Source organism: Ochotona princeps, chromosome 10, assembly GCF_030435755.1.
Source record: "Ochotona princeps isolate mOchPri1 chromosome 10, mOchPri1.hap1, whole genome shotgun sequence".
Taxonomy (NCBI): domain Eukaryota; kingdom Metazoa; phylum Chordata; class Mammalia; order Lagomorpha; family Ochotonidae; genus Ochotona; species Ochotona princeps.
The window spans coordinates 64,226,095-64,246,053 of NC_080841.1; the positions used below are offsets into that span (position 1 = coordinate 64,226,095).

Below are 19,959 nucleotides of genomic sequence, written 5' to 3' on the forward strand. Positions count from 1 at the left end.
GAGACTGGTGCAATGAATGGTAGGATCGCCAGCTGCCTTCCCCTACTCTAATTTCAGAATACAGTAGTCAAGCAAATGTTTCACAAGGAGGTGATTATACAGATTCTTCTCTGAGGAAGGAACTGAATCACTCCAGGGAGAACTCCAAGTACTCTGAGGGATCCCTGAACTATCTCATCAACCTAACTGCGAAGTCCAGATACTGTGAAAGCTGTTCCCCCTCAACACACAGAGCTTCTAATCAACATTTAGTACCTCCCCATAGATAATCAAAGATAATTACACATGAAAACAAAGTTGCCAAACAGAAAGCCCTTGCTAAAGTGATAGCAACTATCTCTCTTTCTTTCTCTCTCTCACACACACAAACATACGCACATAAAGTGAGACAAGAGCACTATGAAATGTTTATGGTGAATAAAATGAAATGGCCAGGATGCTGTAAAATAAGAGAACAGTGAGAATACTGGAAACATCTCATGGGAATTGAAAATGTGATAGAGAAAATAAAAGGGAATCTTATGCAGTGTGTAAATTATCAAAAAGCAAAAAAAAAAAAAATTACAAAATTTCAAAGGCAATCTAGAAGTCCAAGAGTTATCTAATGGTGATTCCAGAAAAAACACACCAAAAAAGGATTAGAAATGAAATTGGTAAGAGCAAGATGGCTGATCATAGAAAGCTGCCTCAGCTGAGTGTGCAGAAAGCTTAGGGACAGCATCCAGTGGAGTGGAGAGCTGGAAGAAAAGAGTTGCTGGGCAAGGTGCCCAAAACTCCCTGTAGTACACCGGAGGGAGGCAGGTTCCATGTAGGTAAGGAAGAATGACTGAAAATGCTCAAGACTGCAAGCAGCAGCCTAAGAGGGTGAAGGCAGACCACAGCCAGGACAACCAGGGATTGAGACAAAGCCTGGTGAGTTTTGAAACAATACAGGAAGATTCCTGGCAGGATTCTTTGTCTTCCCAAAGGAGACAGTAGGAGGCAGAAGAACCCATAGGAAAAAACACTGGTGAAGGAAAGCAAACTGGACGAGAAACCCATAGGCACAGGACCGGGAACCAATCTGACTGAGGAGAGGATGCCATTGGTGAGGCAGTAGCTGAGAGTGGACCATTTGAGACAGAAATATGAGGAGTGCGAACTGGGTTTACCCACACCTGAAGGCTCTGTACCCTTAGCCCCTCCAGAGAGATACTTAGATCACCTGAAAAGGAGATGCAGGATTCCTGGGGAACAGAGTGTGGACTCACACACGCAGTGACAGATGGTGCCCAAAGCGGTGGCTGCTGGTGTACATTCCTACCACTTGTTTGCTTCCTAAAGAAGGCAAGTCAGAAAGAACCTCCCAACACCCCCGTCCCCAAGCAGGGACACAGCATGTGTTCCTCTGCCTTAGCAGCCTCCCAGACCTCAGATAGGTACAGGCATCACAAACAAACAAACAAACAAACAAACAAAACCTCCAGCAACACACCACGGACTAAAAGGCTCACAGCAACAATAACAGTAACAACAACAACAACACCCGCAGATCTGAAGGATCATTAAGAATAACAACAGAAAGGGAAATAACACAGATGATGGAACTAGCACTTGCCACAAAAATGAAAAATGATAACATCAATCTCAGAACTCTTGGATGAAGACATTGAGGAGCTTTCAGATAGGGAATACCAAAAAAAAAAAAAAAAAAAAAATCATGAAACTCACCAGAGACAATGAAAAACATTGACAAGAACTCAAGTAATTTAAACAATATATTACAACAGAGATAGATTCAATAAAACAGGTTCCAACCAAAATACTTGAGCTAAAGAACACAATAGAACACCCAAACAACAGAATAAATACTGCAGAAGAAAGAATGCCACAATGGGAAGATAACCAATCTGAGAACACACAATTAATTAAACATCTGGAAGAAAATCTGAATAAAGCCAAGAAATCTATCGAAGAAACAAATGACACCATCAAAGAATCAAATATAAGCCGGGCCCTGTGCTTGCTAGAACATACAAAAAACTAATCTGGGAATACCTCAAAGTTTCTTTGGAGATCTCCCCAATCGAACTGCTGGACTCAGAACTCTAACCAAGAAAAGACAGAAGACAGAACGGGACAGTCATTCATCTCAGCTATATGTTGGCAGCAAATTATGGGGCAAACGGAGACTTTATGATGGACCATATCAATCAGTGGACGACCTCATCGAGCGAAACGGGCAGCAATTCATAACTAGAGAACTATTAACACCACTTGGGCACATATCTCGGAGCATGCCCCACATCCGGGACTTGGGGTGGGCGGGAAACCGGGTGGGGCTTCTCCCTCAATGTCCCCCTTTACCTCAGATGCAGGATGGAAACAATATGGACATAATGGCATTGCCCACTTTCCTATCCCCCTGAACCTTTTTTTTCCTTTTTTCTTTTTTTTTCTTTTTCCTTTAACTGTAATTAACTATGTAAAGATTGTCAACAACAATACAATAATAAAAAAAAAAAAAATGGTGATTTTCCAAAAAAAAAAAAAAAAAAAGAATTACAGGAATTCCTGAAAGTGTGGAGAGGCAGGATTGCTGGAAGTATTCAATGAAATTATAAAGGAGAACTTTTCAAACACTGGGCGCATAAGGGGAGCTAAAATTGGGAATAACTTATAACTGGAAATTCTGTGCCCACATACCTATCACTCCAGATTGAAAACTGGATAGAGGTGTTTTGGTGTGCCCTGATAATCCATTTGCTTTCCATTCACTTTTACTGAAGAATCTGCTGGAGTACTTCCTCTCAGAAATAATAGATACTAATCTATGAAAAACTTGTGGACCATGGCTCTCAGGAAAGTTGCTGCATCATTCCCAGGGGGATGAGTGTGCTGTGGCAGCCTTAGAGAGCAGCAGGTCTGGACTGGGGAAAAAGAAAGAAATTAATCAAAACTTGTTCGTTATCTAAATACCTGAGAATTTGGGAAAAATCTAATAAAAAATGCTGCTCTTCAGAAAAAGTAAGATTAAATATACAGAAGATTCAGCAAGGGGCCAGTGTGGTAGCCCAACAGGCTAATTCTCTTCCTGCAAGCACTGTCACACCATATGGGCACCAGTTCTTGTCTCGACGACTCCATCTCCCATTTGGTTCCCTCATTATCGGCTGGAGGGCAACAGAGGATGGCTCAAGTCCTTGGGCACCTGCACGCATGTGGGAGACTTCCCGCTTTGAATCGGTTCAGTACTGGCAGTAATAGCCATTTGGGATTTGAACAATCAGTATGAGAATTTTTCTCTCTGTTTCTCCATCTCTCTGTAAATCTGCCTTTGCAATACAAATGTACAAATCATAAAAAAAAGATTTAGTAAATACAGTTAGGCAGTTGTTACATTCAGGAAAAGAAAATATGAAAATCAAAATGCACATTTAATCATGTATCACTGATCATGCTACAATGTCCAACATTTATGTGATTAAAATAAATGTGGACTACTGATTTAAGCAAAAGTTGTCATATAACTGTAGAGGAAGTGGAAAGGTAGATTGTGCGTGTATAAGGTCTATATTTTCACATATAATTTGATGAACCAATTAATAACCATTAAAACTGATAAATGGAGAGGTAACAATATATAATGTTAAAGTTAACGAGATGAATCTTACTTCTGTGAAATTATCTGTAGTAGGGGATGGTTGGAGGTGAGGAAGAGCTACTGTATATAATGATACACTTGGTAGCTGAAAGCTGGAGTTAAGCCTGGAGGATCCCACATCAGAGTTGATTTTCCTTGCACTTTCTTTCCATCTGAGGACTCAGAGGCCTTGGGCTCTAGTTCTTCAATATGGAAGTTGCAAGGTGTGCTGTGTCAAAATTCTTTCCCAGGAGAAAATGCTAGAAAATCTTTCATTTTTCCACCTCAAGCTAGATGTGACACTTCAGTTCACTGGTTAGAAACTGTGGATGATGCTATTCATCTATGAGGTAGTGACTTGCATATTATTTTCTGTGCCCAAGGAAGATGAAAGGACTGGATATTGGTGTCTTTGTTCACCTTATCATATATTTGAATATTGGATTTTTACCGACATGGCAATACCATTGTCATTGATGATAAAATATTTTTGATAAAAGATCAATGTTAACTTGTTAAACAGCAATAAGTAATAGATGTCAAGTAATAAATGGGCTTTGGACCTTTTATTTCTGAATGTCATCATTTTGGCTTTTGCAGATCAGACCAAAGTCTTAAGCTAGAACTGTGGGGCCAGTGTGGTGACTTAGCAAGCTAATCTTCCTGCAGTCCCAGGATCTGATATGGGTGCCAGTCCATATCCTGGCTCCTCCACTTTTGATTCAGCTCCCTGTTTGTGGCATGGGAAGGCAGCAGAGGATGGTCCAAAACCTTGCAGTGCTGGGAAGAAACTCCTGGTTCCCAGCTTTAGATCAGCTAAGGTCTGATCATTGTGGCTATTTGTAAGTGAACCAGTGGATGGAAAACCATCTTCTCTCTCTCTCTCTCTCTCTCAAACCTGCCTTACAAATAAAAACAAATAAATCCTTAAAAAATACTAAGGAGATGAGGCAAGATGGTGGCCATTGGGTGCAAACATGCTTGAACTAATGGAAAATCATTAGTCAGAGTGAAGCACAGAGGACACATTGAAGGAAAAGATAGAGGCAAGGCTGACACAGAGGGCTATCTGGAGACCCTTGGACATGGAGAAGTAGCATTGACAATGGAGTGCGATTGCAGTGACCAGACAACCTAACACAGTCAGCGAGTGGCAATCTGAGCTCCGTCAGCAGCCACAGATCCAGTGGCAGCCAGGTAGGAAAGGGAGTTCACCAGAAGCTCAGGTGAACAGAGGCAAAGAAATGCCCATACTGATAATTTGTTTGACCCGATCATGAACAGAGAAAAAGCAGTGGACTCCAAAGGGCAGTGTAGGAAAAGGGTGGATCTCATTGCCCAGAACCCTACCGATGTGGCATCTGGTGCCGTTGTGTGTATTGCAGTAAAGGTTGTGGATCTGGAGGGATGGTCGAGGAACAGGTTCATTTCTGGCTCAGCGTAGTGCACTAATCCCACAGGGAAATTGGTGTCAACATCATATCCTGCAGGTTACAAACAAGGTGGATCTGTGTGGCCCCCAGACCTGAAAGCCAGCACACTCAGAACTCAAACAGTACTGTGTTAGGAACCATTTAGCGCATGGGGTCAAAGTCTGTGGAACTGGAGGGACAGCAGCAAGCTGCGCAAGTGCTAGACTAGGAGCAAAATTTCTTCCAGAACAATGCATTGCGCTGGTCTACCAGAAAAAAAGTAGTTCTGACATGACATTCTGCAGTTTCCACCCAAAATAGGCCTGAGTGACCCCAGCTAATGTCCAGCAGACCCAGACCTCCACAAGCACCACATCAGGCATCATTTTCTGTAGCGTGACAAAAGCTATGGGACTAGAGGCAGAGCAGTGAGCTGAACATAAACTAAGCTGAAATCATAATCATTTTGGGTTCAGTGAATTACACGGGTACCCCAGGGAAAGCAGGACTGAAGTAATACCTTGCATTTTCCACCCAAGATAGGTCTGGGCGACTTCCAGACCCAAAAGCCAGCAGATTTTGACAAGATCAGCACCACTGACATCCCAGTATTTTAGGGGCAGCTGGTGTATCCCATATCCTGGGCACAACTGAACTGGTAGTTGGAGAAAAGGTGTATAAACAACTGTGTGGACACAACATGGGATCAAAGGAGGTGGAGAGGGGGTGAGCCAAGAGCTATGCATTTGGAGAGAGTCTGGAAAAGCTTAGCACAGAGCCCAGGCCTGAAATTCGCTACAGGGAGTGGCTCAACTGACTAAAAATGAAGAACTGGCTACCAAACACAATCAGCAAAATTGAACTGAGACCTGTGGGTAGCTCAACTTAGAAACCAGCCCTAAGGAAAAGAATGTGCTAACCAGAAGTACAATGGCCAAGAGCAAAAGAAGAGTTAGAGACACAATGAATATTACTGAAGACTCCCCTTCAGTGGAGCAAAAGCTTTTGCCAACCTCAGAGTTAACTGAGGAATACATCAAGGAAATGTGGGATGAAGAACTCAAAAACAGCTGTTATAAAGCTTCTTGCCAACAAACAGAAGCACATGTAGAATTCAAGGCATATGTCACAAGCAATATAGCAACACTGAAACAAAACCAAGCTGAATTATTGGAATTGAAGGACACAACAGGGAAAGTTAAAGATTTGGTGGAAAGTCTTAATAATAGAATGAAGGAGGCAGAAGAAAGAATCTCAGGATTGGAAGATGCTTTTTGTTACCATGTGGGAACAATAAAAAAGCTAGAAGCAGCTGGGTCAAACAAACAAACAAAAAATCAGGAATCCTGTGTTCTGGATTTCAAACTGCCTTCTTCCTCAATACCGATTGTCTCCTGCATCACCTGTCCCCAGCACCTGGCACACTGTCTTCCCCAAGAAATGCCTGGATGATGGTTTGGGGAGCCAGCTGGCATATGGATACTGTCACTGAATCAGTGATGACTACTTCACCAAAGAGTTCCTTCTGAGAGCATTACTATAATTGTAGCTTGAATTGATTCGTAATGTCTCCAGTGTGAGAAGTTGTTCCATTGTGTCATGGCTTCACTGACTTGTGCTTTTCTCAGGATCTTTACCACTATGGATTTCAGAGAACAAAGGTAAGTCTTGATAATTTATAAAGTTAGTTTTACTTTGAGGAATAATGATTAAAGGAAGCCTCACTTCTAAATGCTAGCAGTTGAGTGCTAAAGCTCAGAAAAGCATAAACTTCAGGGATGAGCGCAGTAGCATAGAGAGTTGATCCTCTGCTTGTAGCACCAGTATCCCTTATGAGAACCAGTTCATGTCTAGGCTTTTCCTTTTCTAATACAGTTCCTTGCATATGACCCTGGAAGACAAGAGGGAATGGCCAAGTGCTTAGGCTTCCACACCCATGTGGGACATACAGAAGAGGCTTCTGGATCCTGTCTTTGGATTGGCCTAGCTCTGGTCACTGCATCCATTTGTGAGCACGGGGTGAGCCAGTAGATGCAGGATCTCTCTCTCTTTCTCTCTCTCTCTGCGTGTATATCTCCTTTTGTCTATACATTTGCTTTTCAAATAGCAAAACAAATCTTAAAAAATAAAGCATATGAGCTTCATAAATAGAAATATTCTACCACAAACACTTTCCTCAAACTATCCTTGAAGTTTTGATCTAGAATATTGGATGCATAGGAATGCAAAGAAAAGAAACAAGGAGTGACAGTCAGGACATGAAAGAGAACGGGCATGAGGGAGGATAGGCGGGGAAAAAAAAAGAAGAGAGAGAACATCATGTAAAACTCTACAAAGAGAACTCTGATTGTTGGCCATGATTCAGTTGTGTCATGGTCTTACTCCCTAAGGTTTACTGTAAGCTTCTTTACCACATTGCAGTGACTTGATACAGGAAAGTAGGGACACTAGACAAAACAATAGTGATTACTTGCTAGAGAAGGGCAGGTACTTCATGACTGAAAGTTACACAGAATCATGTCTCTGTATTACATTGCTATTGTTACATCCCTCTGCTCAAACCAAGGAGTTTATATACAGTATTAGTGAACTTTCAAAATGGTCTATTGTGGAAAGATACTAAAAATAAAGTTGTGCATTGATCTTCAACATACATAACTTGCTTCTTCAGCAATCACCAGTTGCTGCACCACTTATTTTATTTTTGCTACTCCAATTCCCACTCCTGTCATTGATCACTTGTACTACAGGTTTTATGTTTTATTGTTTTCATAGACTTTATTTTGAGAATGAGAGTAAAATCGTGTGAATTGCAGAATGCCTCCAGATGCACACCAATCTGATGGCACTCAGGCGATTAGGCTCCACGCGGAATTCCAAGTCACAAAAACGTAAGATAATGTATTTATATTGACCTAAGGTAGCCAAACTGTAGTGATTCATTATGCAGCAGAAGGAATCAATACATTCTTATACCTTCATGCTTCCAGAAACCTATTCTCATGGTGAAGAACATGCTTACAGACAAGTAAGTAGCCATTACTTGTATTTATTAAATTATGATTAAGTTATCTGAAATGACAAAGGGCAGCTTTCAGTGGGTTATGACTGCATTTGAAGGCACTTCAAGAGAGAATAGAGGAAAATACAGTTTCAAATACAAATCTCTCTTTCCCATGCATTTTCTTTTCTATTGAGAGCACTGACTTCAGTATAGAGGTCAGGTTACCCCTATTAACCCTGACATGTTACATGGCAACCACATTATGCACAGGGCAATTTTTGAAGCAAACTTTTCATCACAGTGGTTTTTCAACTGAATAAATTACTCCTTGTGTTTGCTGAGCTTTCCTACATAACAACACTATAAGATTATAATAGTGAACACAACATTGATGCATTTGATCACAAATTAGTGGGAAGTTTATCTCAATGAAGTCTTTTAGCAGCTAGATCAGATTGAGATATTGTTTCCTATGAGAATTTTCACTATTAATGTAATTTTTGAAGAGGAGTTGTTAGTAGAAACTATTTTACTTCAGAGACATTGACAAATTGTATTTAAATGACATTTCTATCAACAGATTTGTTCTAAGTACCCAGGGAAATCTTGCTATTAGGAGTACATATTCTTTAAAGTCAAATTTCATCCAATGCAGACTCTACCTTGTGTGATTCATTAATTTGGTTTAGGTATGCATGTATCAGAAAAACGTAACTAAATGCTGCTGGATAATGGTGATTTATTCTAGAAAATGAGCTTTAAAAGGTAGCAAGCTACCCCATATATAAGCTCAGTGTAAAACATTCTGATTTCTGTGACCACCAAAGAGGCTTAAAGTGTGGGGACTTGGCCATTTTCACCTTTGCACTCACCCCTAACGCCATCCTCTTTAACAGATATTATTGGAATTGACTTTGATCTTCTCACTCCTGACCCACCTCTCTCCCATTTTGAGTGTTTGTTTCAACCAAGCAAAGATGTAAAAAGACTCCTCTAATAGCTCTGATTTGTTAATAATGGGTTTTGTTCAAAAGGGAAATTGGTCCTGTGGAGGGGGTGACCTGTTTTGGTGCTCCTCGCAGAGCTCAGTGTGGTAGGAGCAGCTTCATTTGTTCCTCGCGCTCCTTTCACCAGGAAAGGTAATTACAGTTAAAATTAAACTCTATGGACTGTGTCCAACTGCCGTTTTGCTGCACAATGTGGAAGGGAGGCTGATGCCTGTGTGTTCACCTCTTGTTTAGAAGATTCATGTTTATCTAATGTGAAGTCAATATTATTGCCCTGGAAAGAGTTAGGGGCTGCTAATGATCTATCCGGGAGTGTACCTTCATAGCGGAGACTCACGCTCTAGTGGTTCAGAAACCACTTAGAGGTACTCCCAGTCCATCTCCCTTCACACCTCAGTTATAGCTCATCATTTATCTCGTCTGAAATTGTTCCACCCGAACGTATTTCACAGTACTTTCCTAACGGTTGAGGTAAACCACTGTCAGGAGAGGACTGTGACCAGGGACAAAGCAGAGCCCTATGTTGCCATTCTGCACCTGTGTCAGGATTTCACCTTGTGCCTAAATATAGAGCTGGGAAACCTCAAGGAACGATGGGGAAGGAGGAGAGATCATGGAGAACTCCTTACTGTCATCAAATGAGGCTGGCTTGTATTTCATAGAATCACATTCATATCTTGGATTTGTAAGGGACTCTTTCCTCCAAGTTCCTTTTATTTTAAGAATTTGACGTATAAGCATATATTTCACATATGCTTTATATATGTATATATAGGCTTATGTATATACATATCATTATATATGTTATATTGATACAAAGACTATCATATATAAATGGGCTATATATATATACTATATATTTTATATTGATAACAAGACACTAAGGAGCTTTGCAAACATTATGTTTATTACTGAGAATTCTTAAGACAATGGAGCCTATATGTAACATCTTACATATTAAGTATACATACATATATGTTTCAAATGTATACATTTGAAAGAAAGCAAGCTGAGAATGTGAAGTATCCATTCGAGTTGAAAGGAAAAGAAAGCTTGATGCTTCAGTACTAAGCTATCAGGCAGGCTGAGTTCTCCGTTACTCAGGGGAGAATCAACCCTTCATTCTGGTTAGCCCTTCAGCTTATTAGATGAGTCCCATTCACATTGTAGAGAGCAACCTGTTTCATCTAACTCACCAAATGCAAATATTAATTTCATTTTAATACACTCCAGCAAGAACACAGAGATTGATTGATCTAATCAAATATCTTGCTATCCCATGACCCAGTCTAATGGACAAATAAAATTAAGTATTAAACACACATTTATGCACCCAAAGTCTTATGTGTGTACAGTGATCTGTTTATGTTTGGACCATAAAATATATATGCGTTATTATACCTCCAAAATGTATGATGGCAACTGTTGTGCCTCCTATATTTCCCTAACTCCTCATTTAGAATAATTATTTATTAATTTGAAAAGGCAGATTTACAGTAAGAAGGAGAGACAGAGGAAGATTTTCCACCCACTGGTTCACTCCCCAAATGACCACAAGGGCCAATGCTGAGTTGCTTTGAACTTAGAAGCCTCCTGTGGGTCTTCCACATAGATGCAGGGTCCTAAAGACTTGAGCCATCCTGTGATACTTTCCAAGCATATTAGCAGGGAGCTGGATCAGAAATGGAGCTGCTGGAACTGAAACAGGTATTCATATGGGTGGTAGTGCTGCAAGGAGCAGATTGGTTTGTTGAGCCATGGTTCTGCCCCCTTCCCCAATTTTTAAAAAGAAAGAAAATACAGTCTTTACATTGTCCCCTGAAAAATCTACGTATTTTTATTTTACAATTTATTTTTACCAATTTGAAAGGCAGAATTACAGAGTGGAGGGTGAATGAAGAGAGAAAGAGAAGAGAGAAATGACTGCAATGACCAGAACTGGACCAGGTCAAAGCCAGGAGACAAGAGCCAGGATTTTTATCCAGATCCTCTATTTAGGTACGGGATCACAGGTTCTTGAATCATCATGCACTGCTCTACTAGGTGAACTGGTAGACAGGTGGATTAAAAGAAGAGCAACTGAAACTCAAATTAAAGATAGTTTAGTTCCCTGTGCCACAATGCTAGCCTCTACATATTTCAATGTAGTTAAGAGCTTTAGTTTCTTTCTTCATAAAAATTTGAGTACAGTCAAGAAGCAATAATTTTCAGGGTGGACATTTGATTCAGTGACTAAGATTCTATTGGGATACCTACATCCTATAGAGAGTGCTTAAACTTGAGAACTAACTCCACTTGTGATTTAAGTTTTGTGCCAGTTGGCACCCTAGAAAGTAGCAGGTGACGGCACAAGTATTTAGGTTGCCACCCTGGTGAATGTGGGTGACTGGGTTCTGGCTTCAACCTTGTTGAGTTCTGGGTATTGCAGACATTTGGACAGTGAATCATCAGAAGGGAGATCTCTGTCCTCTGTTTCTCCTCCTCTTTCCCTCCCCCTGTCTTTTTCTTTCTCTGCCCTTGTAATAGGAAAAAAGAAAAAAACAAAGAACAAAAAAAACCAGTTTTTATGGATATGTTACGAGTATTCAGAGAAACATTTACCACTTGTGAATCAAAAGGAATATCAGAAAGCTAGGCATTTTCCTTGGAATTACAATTGTCATGTCAAAGCTAAACTGTGGATTTATATTCTGAAAGCAATACTCATGGAATTGGCTGATGGATTTGAAGGGGAAGACAGGATTGCTTGCTTTATATGTGAACAGATACATGTGAAAAGTATTAGCATACATTTTTTCTTTTTTTAAAAATTCATTAATTACATTGTATTATGTGACACAGTTTCATAGGTACTGGGATTCTCCCCACCCCTCCCCAAACCCTCCCCCCATGGTGGATTCCTCCACCTTGTTAGCATACATTTTTTCTTTGAGAGAGTGCTTCCATCTGCTGGCTCATTCTTCAAATGCCTAATACAGTGGGAGTTGGGCCATGCAGAAGCCAGCCCATACTTTTCATGTTTTATATGAATAATGTGAATCTAAGTATCTGAACCATTACCTGTTGCCTTCCAGGATCTGCTTTAGCAGGAAATTGGAGACAAGAGCTAGAGCAAGACATTGAGTGTAGGCACTCCAATGTGGGTGTGGGAGTCTTAACCACTAGGCCAAATACCTGCCTCCAGATAGTTGTAACATAAAGAGTTTGAGGCTGAGATGGTCTAGCTTGAGATCCATTTATGCCTATTTCTGTAGATACTACCAGTATGTTAAATAAATCTAGATTGGAAATAATAATTTTAACTAATCAACACATAGATTGTGCTCAAAGTGGCTGTGGGAGAAATGGACCAGACACAGAGAGAATATACGTCTTTGGTCCCGGATCTCATGGGCAAAGGTTTTAGGAGTGTTCCTTGCTGGCAGTCTCCTGAGGATAGCAGTGGGAGAATTCCCACCCTGTCCTTGGTAACCCTATTTTGAATGATAGCTGTGTCATCACCGTTGAAGGGAAATTGTGGAATATGAACAGGGCTACCAAATGCATTATGTTTGGTCATCCTCTTCACATGGTCATCAAAGTAATGCAATGAGCATGTTTGCTAGGTTTTCTTTCTTAAAGTCCATTCATCTAAGTTCATAAGTAACTCTCTCTGCCTCCCTTCACCTTCCCATTTCTGAGACATTTGTGGGCAGCAAGTCATATCAGTAAGCTTCAATTTCCAGAAATAGGGACCCCCCTATTTTGTGGGTATTCATCAGTGTCTGGAGGCTGAATAAAGCTCTCTGACATAGATTTCTTCAGGTGGGTAATTACTCTCACTCTGTACCTGAGAAATCCAGGCTCCCACTTTTTTGTAAATAACTCTGTAAAATGCATTAAGAGGAAATAGAGTTTTGTGTATAATGTGACTTTTCATTTCATATAGACTAAGAATAAATAAGTCTTGGAAGAACTTTTGGGAAAAAACACAAGCAAACAAACAAGAAAAACTAATGCTTTTCATTTAAGGGATTGTACAGTAACTGTAATAGATCACTATACCTAGATGTGAAGATACCAGGCAATATGCATCTCTACTGCCAAATTAAATATGGACTCTCGATGAAATTGTTAAACATATCTTGACAAAAGGATGCTAGACTCTCTGCCATGGTCCATTCCTACAATGTCAGGATTCATTTAAAGAGCAGAAAGATGGACTTATGACTGCTGATGAAGGACTATATTATTGCAATGATGTAGGGGAAATTGGTGGTGGGGGTGGGGTGGAACTGGTGAGGGGGTAAGGGAAATCCTGGAGCCTATGTAACTGTGTCATAAACTAATAATACAAACATATTTAATAAAAAGCCCCACTGGGAATGGAGCACTGTAAAATGGAGTGAAACAAGCTTTGCATCTGTGATGTGTCCACCACCAATCAGAGCAGAATGGAGGCCGGACAGTGATAGCGGGTATTGAAGCACTATGCCTGTTAGGAGCAAATATCATGGAGAAACTCAAAAAGGTACTGATGATCCCAGCAATCATCTTGCAATCAGGCAGCCACAGAGGAAATGGAGTTGATGGAAAATTTTATTTTGGTGCATATTGTTATTGAAATTTTTGCATGCATAGTTTTTTTTACTGTACCCATTTAATAAACTTTTTGACACCCGTTGTGTACATGGGTTTACTTTTGCATCCAAGTTTTTCAGTTTTAATTTCACTTTTCACAAACCTTCTGAGGAACCTAGTATATTTAAGGACGTGACCATGACTTTAAGGATTGGTTGTGAGGAGAAATATTTATGAAAGAACGATAGTAGAAAACCTTTTTTTTAAATTCAAATAGATGATGAGGAAGGAATTCCCAGAGGAAAACATTCTGCTAAAGATCACAGTAGAAGTAAGACATATGATAGAAAAGCACTGGAAAGGAAAGGCAGATTCATAGGGAAATCAAGAAGCAGAAACACAGATCAAAACAGTAAGAATAAGTGAAAGACAGTGATTCAAAGAGGTCAGGCACATGAATAAAAGCTCCTTGCCTGGTCTCTGAAGTTCTGAGTGAATTAAATACAGTGTCTTTTTGTGAATTCTACACACATACATACCTCAGGGAATATTCCAGCTCTTTCCCTGGCCAATCCTTCCCAGTGCCTATCTGCAGATTTTGTATTAATCATACACGCATGGTACTTCCTGTTTAATCACTTTGCAATTATCTGGTTTATATCTTCTGTTTTTATCTCCTAAACAAGATTTGCCTCATCAGATCTTAAAATTGCATTTGACATGGTAACGAATAGTTGAATTATTTGTTCCCCACAAATGTAATTATTCACCATGTAATTTTCAGGAAGATACTGCTTCTAAAGGTTCCTACAGAATTTACTATGCAATCAACACCTTGCTAACACTCTGGCTTACAGCTGACATGTCCAGGAAGGGCAACTTGTCATGCTTGGAGACATCAGGTAAGCTATGGTTCTGTGTAGCCAACAATATAATGTGGTGACTTCCTATGAGCTGTTGTGCTTTTTGAGCATCTGGGAAAATAATTTATTTTTCTTAAGTGCCAATCTTTTCATCCAGAACATGAAGTTACAAGGGAAAAGCAAGATTGTAGTGCATAATTAGAAAGTAAACACAAGAAATTGGGAGATAACATAAACATCATTGTTTTCTTTCTTTTTTTTTGTTTTTTCATGATTTCATGGTTGACCAGGGTGGGAAGGATTGAGAGTTAGGGAAAACTGGGTGAAATCATTGCTTCCAAATTTTCTATTTCTTCTTATTATTTCTGGGAAAGGGGAGAAATAAAGGGGGAAGCCACACCAGGCCTTCCAAATGTCCCAGTATACAGGGATGGGGAATACCACCAATATCAACCCAGGGTACTGGTGTGTGCATGCTCTGAGTGTTTTGCCCAAGTGGTTTGAATAGTACTGAAATGTTGTCGATTTTTGCCTATCCAAGGGTGATGTAGCCTTCCCAGTGTCCATTGGCTGACATAGTTAACCTCAAGAATCCATTCACCAAGGTTTTTACTGTCATTGTGTGGACGGGGTAGTTGTGCAATTTGTTCTGTTCTCCTTCTGCTAAGGTACCAAATGGGCTGCCACATTCTCCATGTGTGTCAGGGTTTGCATCACTGCTCTGTCTTTTTTACTGAGGAGGACATATTGTTACACATGGCCCAAAGGACCTGTGTCAGGTGACCTGAGCTCCACCAGATCCCCCTTGCTTGGGGCTGACAAACCTGGCACCCACCCAGCAGGACCCAGTCCAGGCGACACGAGCCATGCCAGATGCCCCGACCCCTGGGTTCACGAACCCAGCACCCACTTTGCAGGTGGTCCAAGAGACCTGGGTCAGGCTACCCAAGCTCTGCAGGATGCCCCACCTGAGGCGGTCACAAGCCTGGCACCACCTCATAGGCAGGACCCAGGACCCCAACCATGGGACCCGAGCCCTGCCGGATCCCCCACACTGGGGCTCAAGAACCCAGAACTCACCTCCGTCTCTTCTTTCCCGCGGCTTTCGACAACCACATTCTTCCTGAGTTTCTCCTTCCAGGTGGTCCTGCACATCTCCTTGATTTCTAAATTTAAATGCATAGGTTTTGAACTTTTTTGGTTTTGGTTTTTGAACTTTTCTCATATATACTCACTTCTTTCATGATTTAATCCAGGACTCAGGGTTTAATCAATCCGTGTAAATATGCCAGTGACTCACCAATGGGCATTTCTGCCCAGGCCTCTCTCCTGAACCCAAGATGTCTATCTTCCTGTCTCTGTCTTGCTCTTTCAAATCTCATTGTATAAATCGTGGACATTTCAAACTCAGAATTTGTGCAGTAGGCTTTATGATTTATGCCTGTGTCCAGGTTTACACACATGTATTATTCTTCTTACACATATACTCGTTTCTTTCATGTCGGGGTATTTGTTTTGGATGGATGAGAAAATAATACCTTATCAATATTCACAACCAGATGTAACATTTAGCTTCATTGAGGATATTATGCATGCTGTGTTTGCATGTACGTAAACACACACATTCTCTCTCCTCTCTCACAATCATACACACATTTCTTGTTAAAAGCTTCGTGAAGTGAAGTAAAAGATGAGGGCTCTGTGCATGTGTGTGTGTGTGCGTGTGTGTGTGTGTGTGTAGGTGGGTTTATGTCATTTTTAAGAAACATCACTTATTTTTCTAGCAGCATTGACTGTTAAACCCTTTGATTTTTAACAATGTCACATTCAGGAAGACAAAGTCTTCAAACACATTATATTTGGTTAGCAAACATAAAAAGCTGTGAGATAGCATATAATGAAAACTATTTTTAAATTGAGTCCCAGAATTAGAGTGACAGAGGGAACGAATTCCAGATTCGAAGAGCAAACATTAAATGTGGCATGTTCATTGTTGGACAATTCGATTAGATTAAATGCCATATTTTTAAAACAGTTTAAATATTGAGCTTCAGCTCTCTTCTTTTGATTAAAATTGTTTGCTTGGCCACGATGATTAAACAAGGGTTAATAAATATAACCTTTGTTTAATCTATTGTAACCAAATTCATCTCTCTTTCTGTATTGAAGAAATAATAGCTAAAGCTGGATCTGTGAATAAAACTATTAGACTACTAATTTTATACACTTGAGAATGAGAAATACCTTTTTGTTCAGTGTTGCTTAAAGCAGCGAAACATTAAGTACAATTTAAACTCTGCTATAATAATAACATCATAAGAAAGCTCAAATTTCTTTGAAGAGACAAAATGATATAGGAGGAAATTGCATCTGTAAAAATGCCATAACTTCATTTTTGCTCAATACTGTATTCATTTTATCAAAGAATAATATAAATGATTTTGACAACATGGTGTCAAACTAGTTATTTTTCTGTTGTATAATAATAATACATGATTTTAAAGCCATTTTTCTCATTTGAAAGAAATTTTTGATGACACAATTTTTAAATAAAGCCAGTATGCTTAATCATGAAGAAATCTTAATAAGGACACATGCACATTGAATAAAAAAATATATTTTTTTAATTTAAGAGAGAGAAAGCTCACTCCTATTCATTTATTTGCTCCCCAAATGGCAATGATAGCTGGGGTTAAGGAAAGAGCAAAGCCAACAGCTGAGAACTCAGTCCTGGTCTCCTATGTGTATTGCAGGGACCCAGCTGCTTAGATCATCACCTGTTAACCTGCTCTCTCAGAGTCTGCGCTGACGGGAAGCTACAGTCATGGATGGAACTAGGAATTGGAGCCCAGCACTGCAATATCGGTCAAGGGCATTTTAGCCACAGACCAAACTCCTGCCTACACACCTTTTGATAGGTTTCGATGCAAATAATTGTAATCCACATTGCCGGTGTACAACTGGCAGACATTTTTATTGTAATAAGCTCATCATTGCAGTTTGCTTTTTACAAGTGTATGTGTTTATGTTTATTGGCTAGGAAAGAATAGTACAGCAAACAGAATAGTGCTTCTAGTGAGGCATAAGCCCAGGACAGCGCTACCTGTTGCTTCATCACCAGAATGTCATGTTTCAGTAGTTACATGTATGGCCCTGTGTAGTATTGGAAGACAAATGTCTGCAACCCCTGAGGCATGTTTGTACCAGAGAATGAAAAGTCCATTCTGCATGCCAAAGTAACAAATGCTGCCTCTGTAGACAGTTCAGATTCTGTCTCCAAATGGCATTGACAAGGAATGACTAGTATTAAAAAAAAAAGATGTATACAACATTAGAAATTCTGGAAGCATCCTATTTCCAATCTTTTGAGTATAATATTCTTTCTGTGCAAAAGTTAGAAATAGGTGCAGGCAGCGCTAAAATAATAATGACAAGTAGTCATTTCTTTTTCTGGAAAGGTTATGTCTCAGTTTTCCATCCATGTGCTCTATAGTTTCACATAAATGTTTTCTTTGTTTCACTTTCTTCAACATTTTCATTTGCTATTTTTAAAGGTCTCTACTTTTCTTAGTTCTTTTTTTCTTATTCTCTTTCTTTTCTTCCCCTATCCTTTGCTTTCTTCTCTTAGTTTTGTCTCTTGCTTTCAATGTTGAGTGCTACATATACTGCTTTTCATCATTGTCACCTTTTTCTTTTGATAGGCAGTCTTTACATATCTATATATAAATTCTATGCTTTTATTGGCTATTTCTTTTTTTAAGATTTATATATTTTTATTGCAAAGTCAGATATACAGAGAGGAGGAGAGACAGAGAGGAAGATCTTCCATCTGATGACTCACTCCCCAAGTGACCACAACGGCTGGTTCTGCACTGATCCAAAGCCAGAAGCCAGGAACTTCTTCCAGGTCTCCCACGCGGGTTCAGGGTCCCAAGGCTTTGGGCCGTCCTCAACTGCTTTCCTAGGTCACAGGCAGGGAGCTGGATGGGAAGTGGAGCTGACGGGATTAGAATCAGTACCCATTTGGTATCCTGGCGCGTTCAAGGTGAGGACTTTAGCCACTAGGACACTGCGCCGGGCCCATTTTTGGCTATTTCTTATAGCAATGTAAATATTTCATAGTTAAAGAGAAAGTATGTATAAATGATTGATGAAATATGTATTTCTTTTCCAAAATTCTTGAAGAATCACAGCTATTTTGTACACTGAATGCATATATTTTATATGTAAAATTATTTATTGATATCTAAATAATATACACTTAATAAATTTTGATAAGCAGCTCTTTGGGGATCAGGAACAGCACTGAGATGGTATGAACACATGTGGCCCTGACTCTGGGTAAGAAGCCAGACCATAGTGTGAAATCTCATTGTGGTGCTGGAAGAGGCCAGTTTGGAGACAGTGAAGATGGGGAAGAAATATAAGCTACTCAGCTATGATAAGCTCTGGTCTATGTTATTGAGGAAGGGAGGAGATCCTGGGGAAGTTAGATCAGACACAGTTCACCAGGTTACTGATGCTGATGGAGAGTCTACTGTATTGAGCTAGTCTGTTACTGCAGGTGTATATCCACTCAGAGAAAAACATGTGGTGTGCAGTTCATCCACGTATATAAGTTCCCAGAACATTTGTGGACTCATGGTTTAGCTTTTACAAAAGCTCAGGATTCAAGCAGCTGATGACTCCCAGAACCACTTGAAGGCTAATAAGAAATCAGCTTTGGCTTGCTTCCCAGTAGGATGCTTGATAATTGGCACTTCTTTCTCTATCCCAGTTGTTAGCAATGTGGGAGAACCGGTGCCCAGCTGTTACCCAATTATCTCAGCCAATAGGGTCTCTGTCCATGACAAGGCGGCACAGAATACACCAATAAATTGCTGTGTATCAGTAGCTACCCTTTTGGTGTTGCTCTCACCTGTCAAAAGCTTACCACAGTCTCTGAAGACGTTTGGGTGTAACCTCCCAGTAAGACATCTTGTTCAAACCAAGAATGTTGCCAAAGCACTCTCTGATCTTAGTCTGAACTGGCTGCTGGGATCTGACCTTCTGCACTGAAGTTGGGGAGTTTGGGCAACCACAGCCGTGCATTTTCTCTTTGTTTATTTATAGATGTAATATAATATGTAGATATTATCTATAGCTATCCATAGATATTGCTATTGCACAAAGCAACAAATTATTAAAAGTTAGTGCTAGTGAATTTGATGATGCCTAAATTTTACCCATTTTTCTTCCAATTTATTATATGTATATATAATAAGTCTGCTTGTATTCCATAATTGATTGAGATTAATTAAATAAACCCCAAACTAATATGTAACTAAAATTGCCACCACTATTACCTTATGGATTTTTAAAAAGAATGTACTTATTTATTTGAAATGAAGACTTATAGAGACAGAACAGGAGGAGAGAGAATGATCCCATGTGCTGGTTCACTTTCCAATTGACCCTAAAGCTTTGGGCAGAGCCCAAGCTAGGAGCTTAA

The 19,959-nt window shown here is 39.9% G+C and overlaps 1 pseudogene; it reads left to right on the forward strand.

Annotated features, from left to right (window-relative positions):
- The first annotated feature begins 18,923 nt into the window (after nt 1-18,923).
- LOC118759109 (ribosomal RNA small subunit methyltransferase NEP1-like) lies at nt 18,924-19,429 on the forward strand (annotated as a pseudogene).
- Nucleotides 19,430-19,959: the final 530 nt, after the last annotated feature.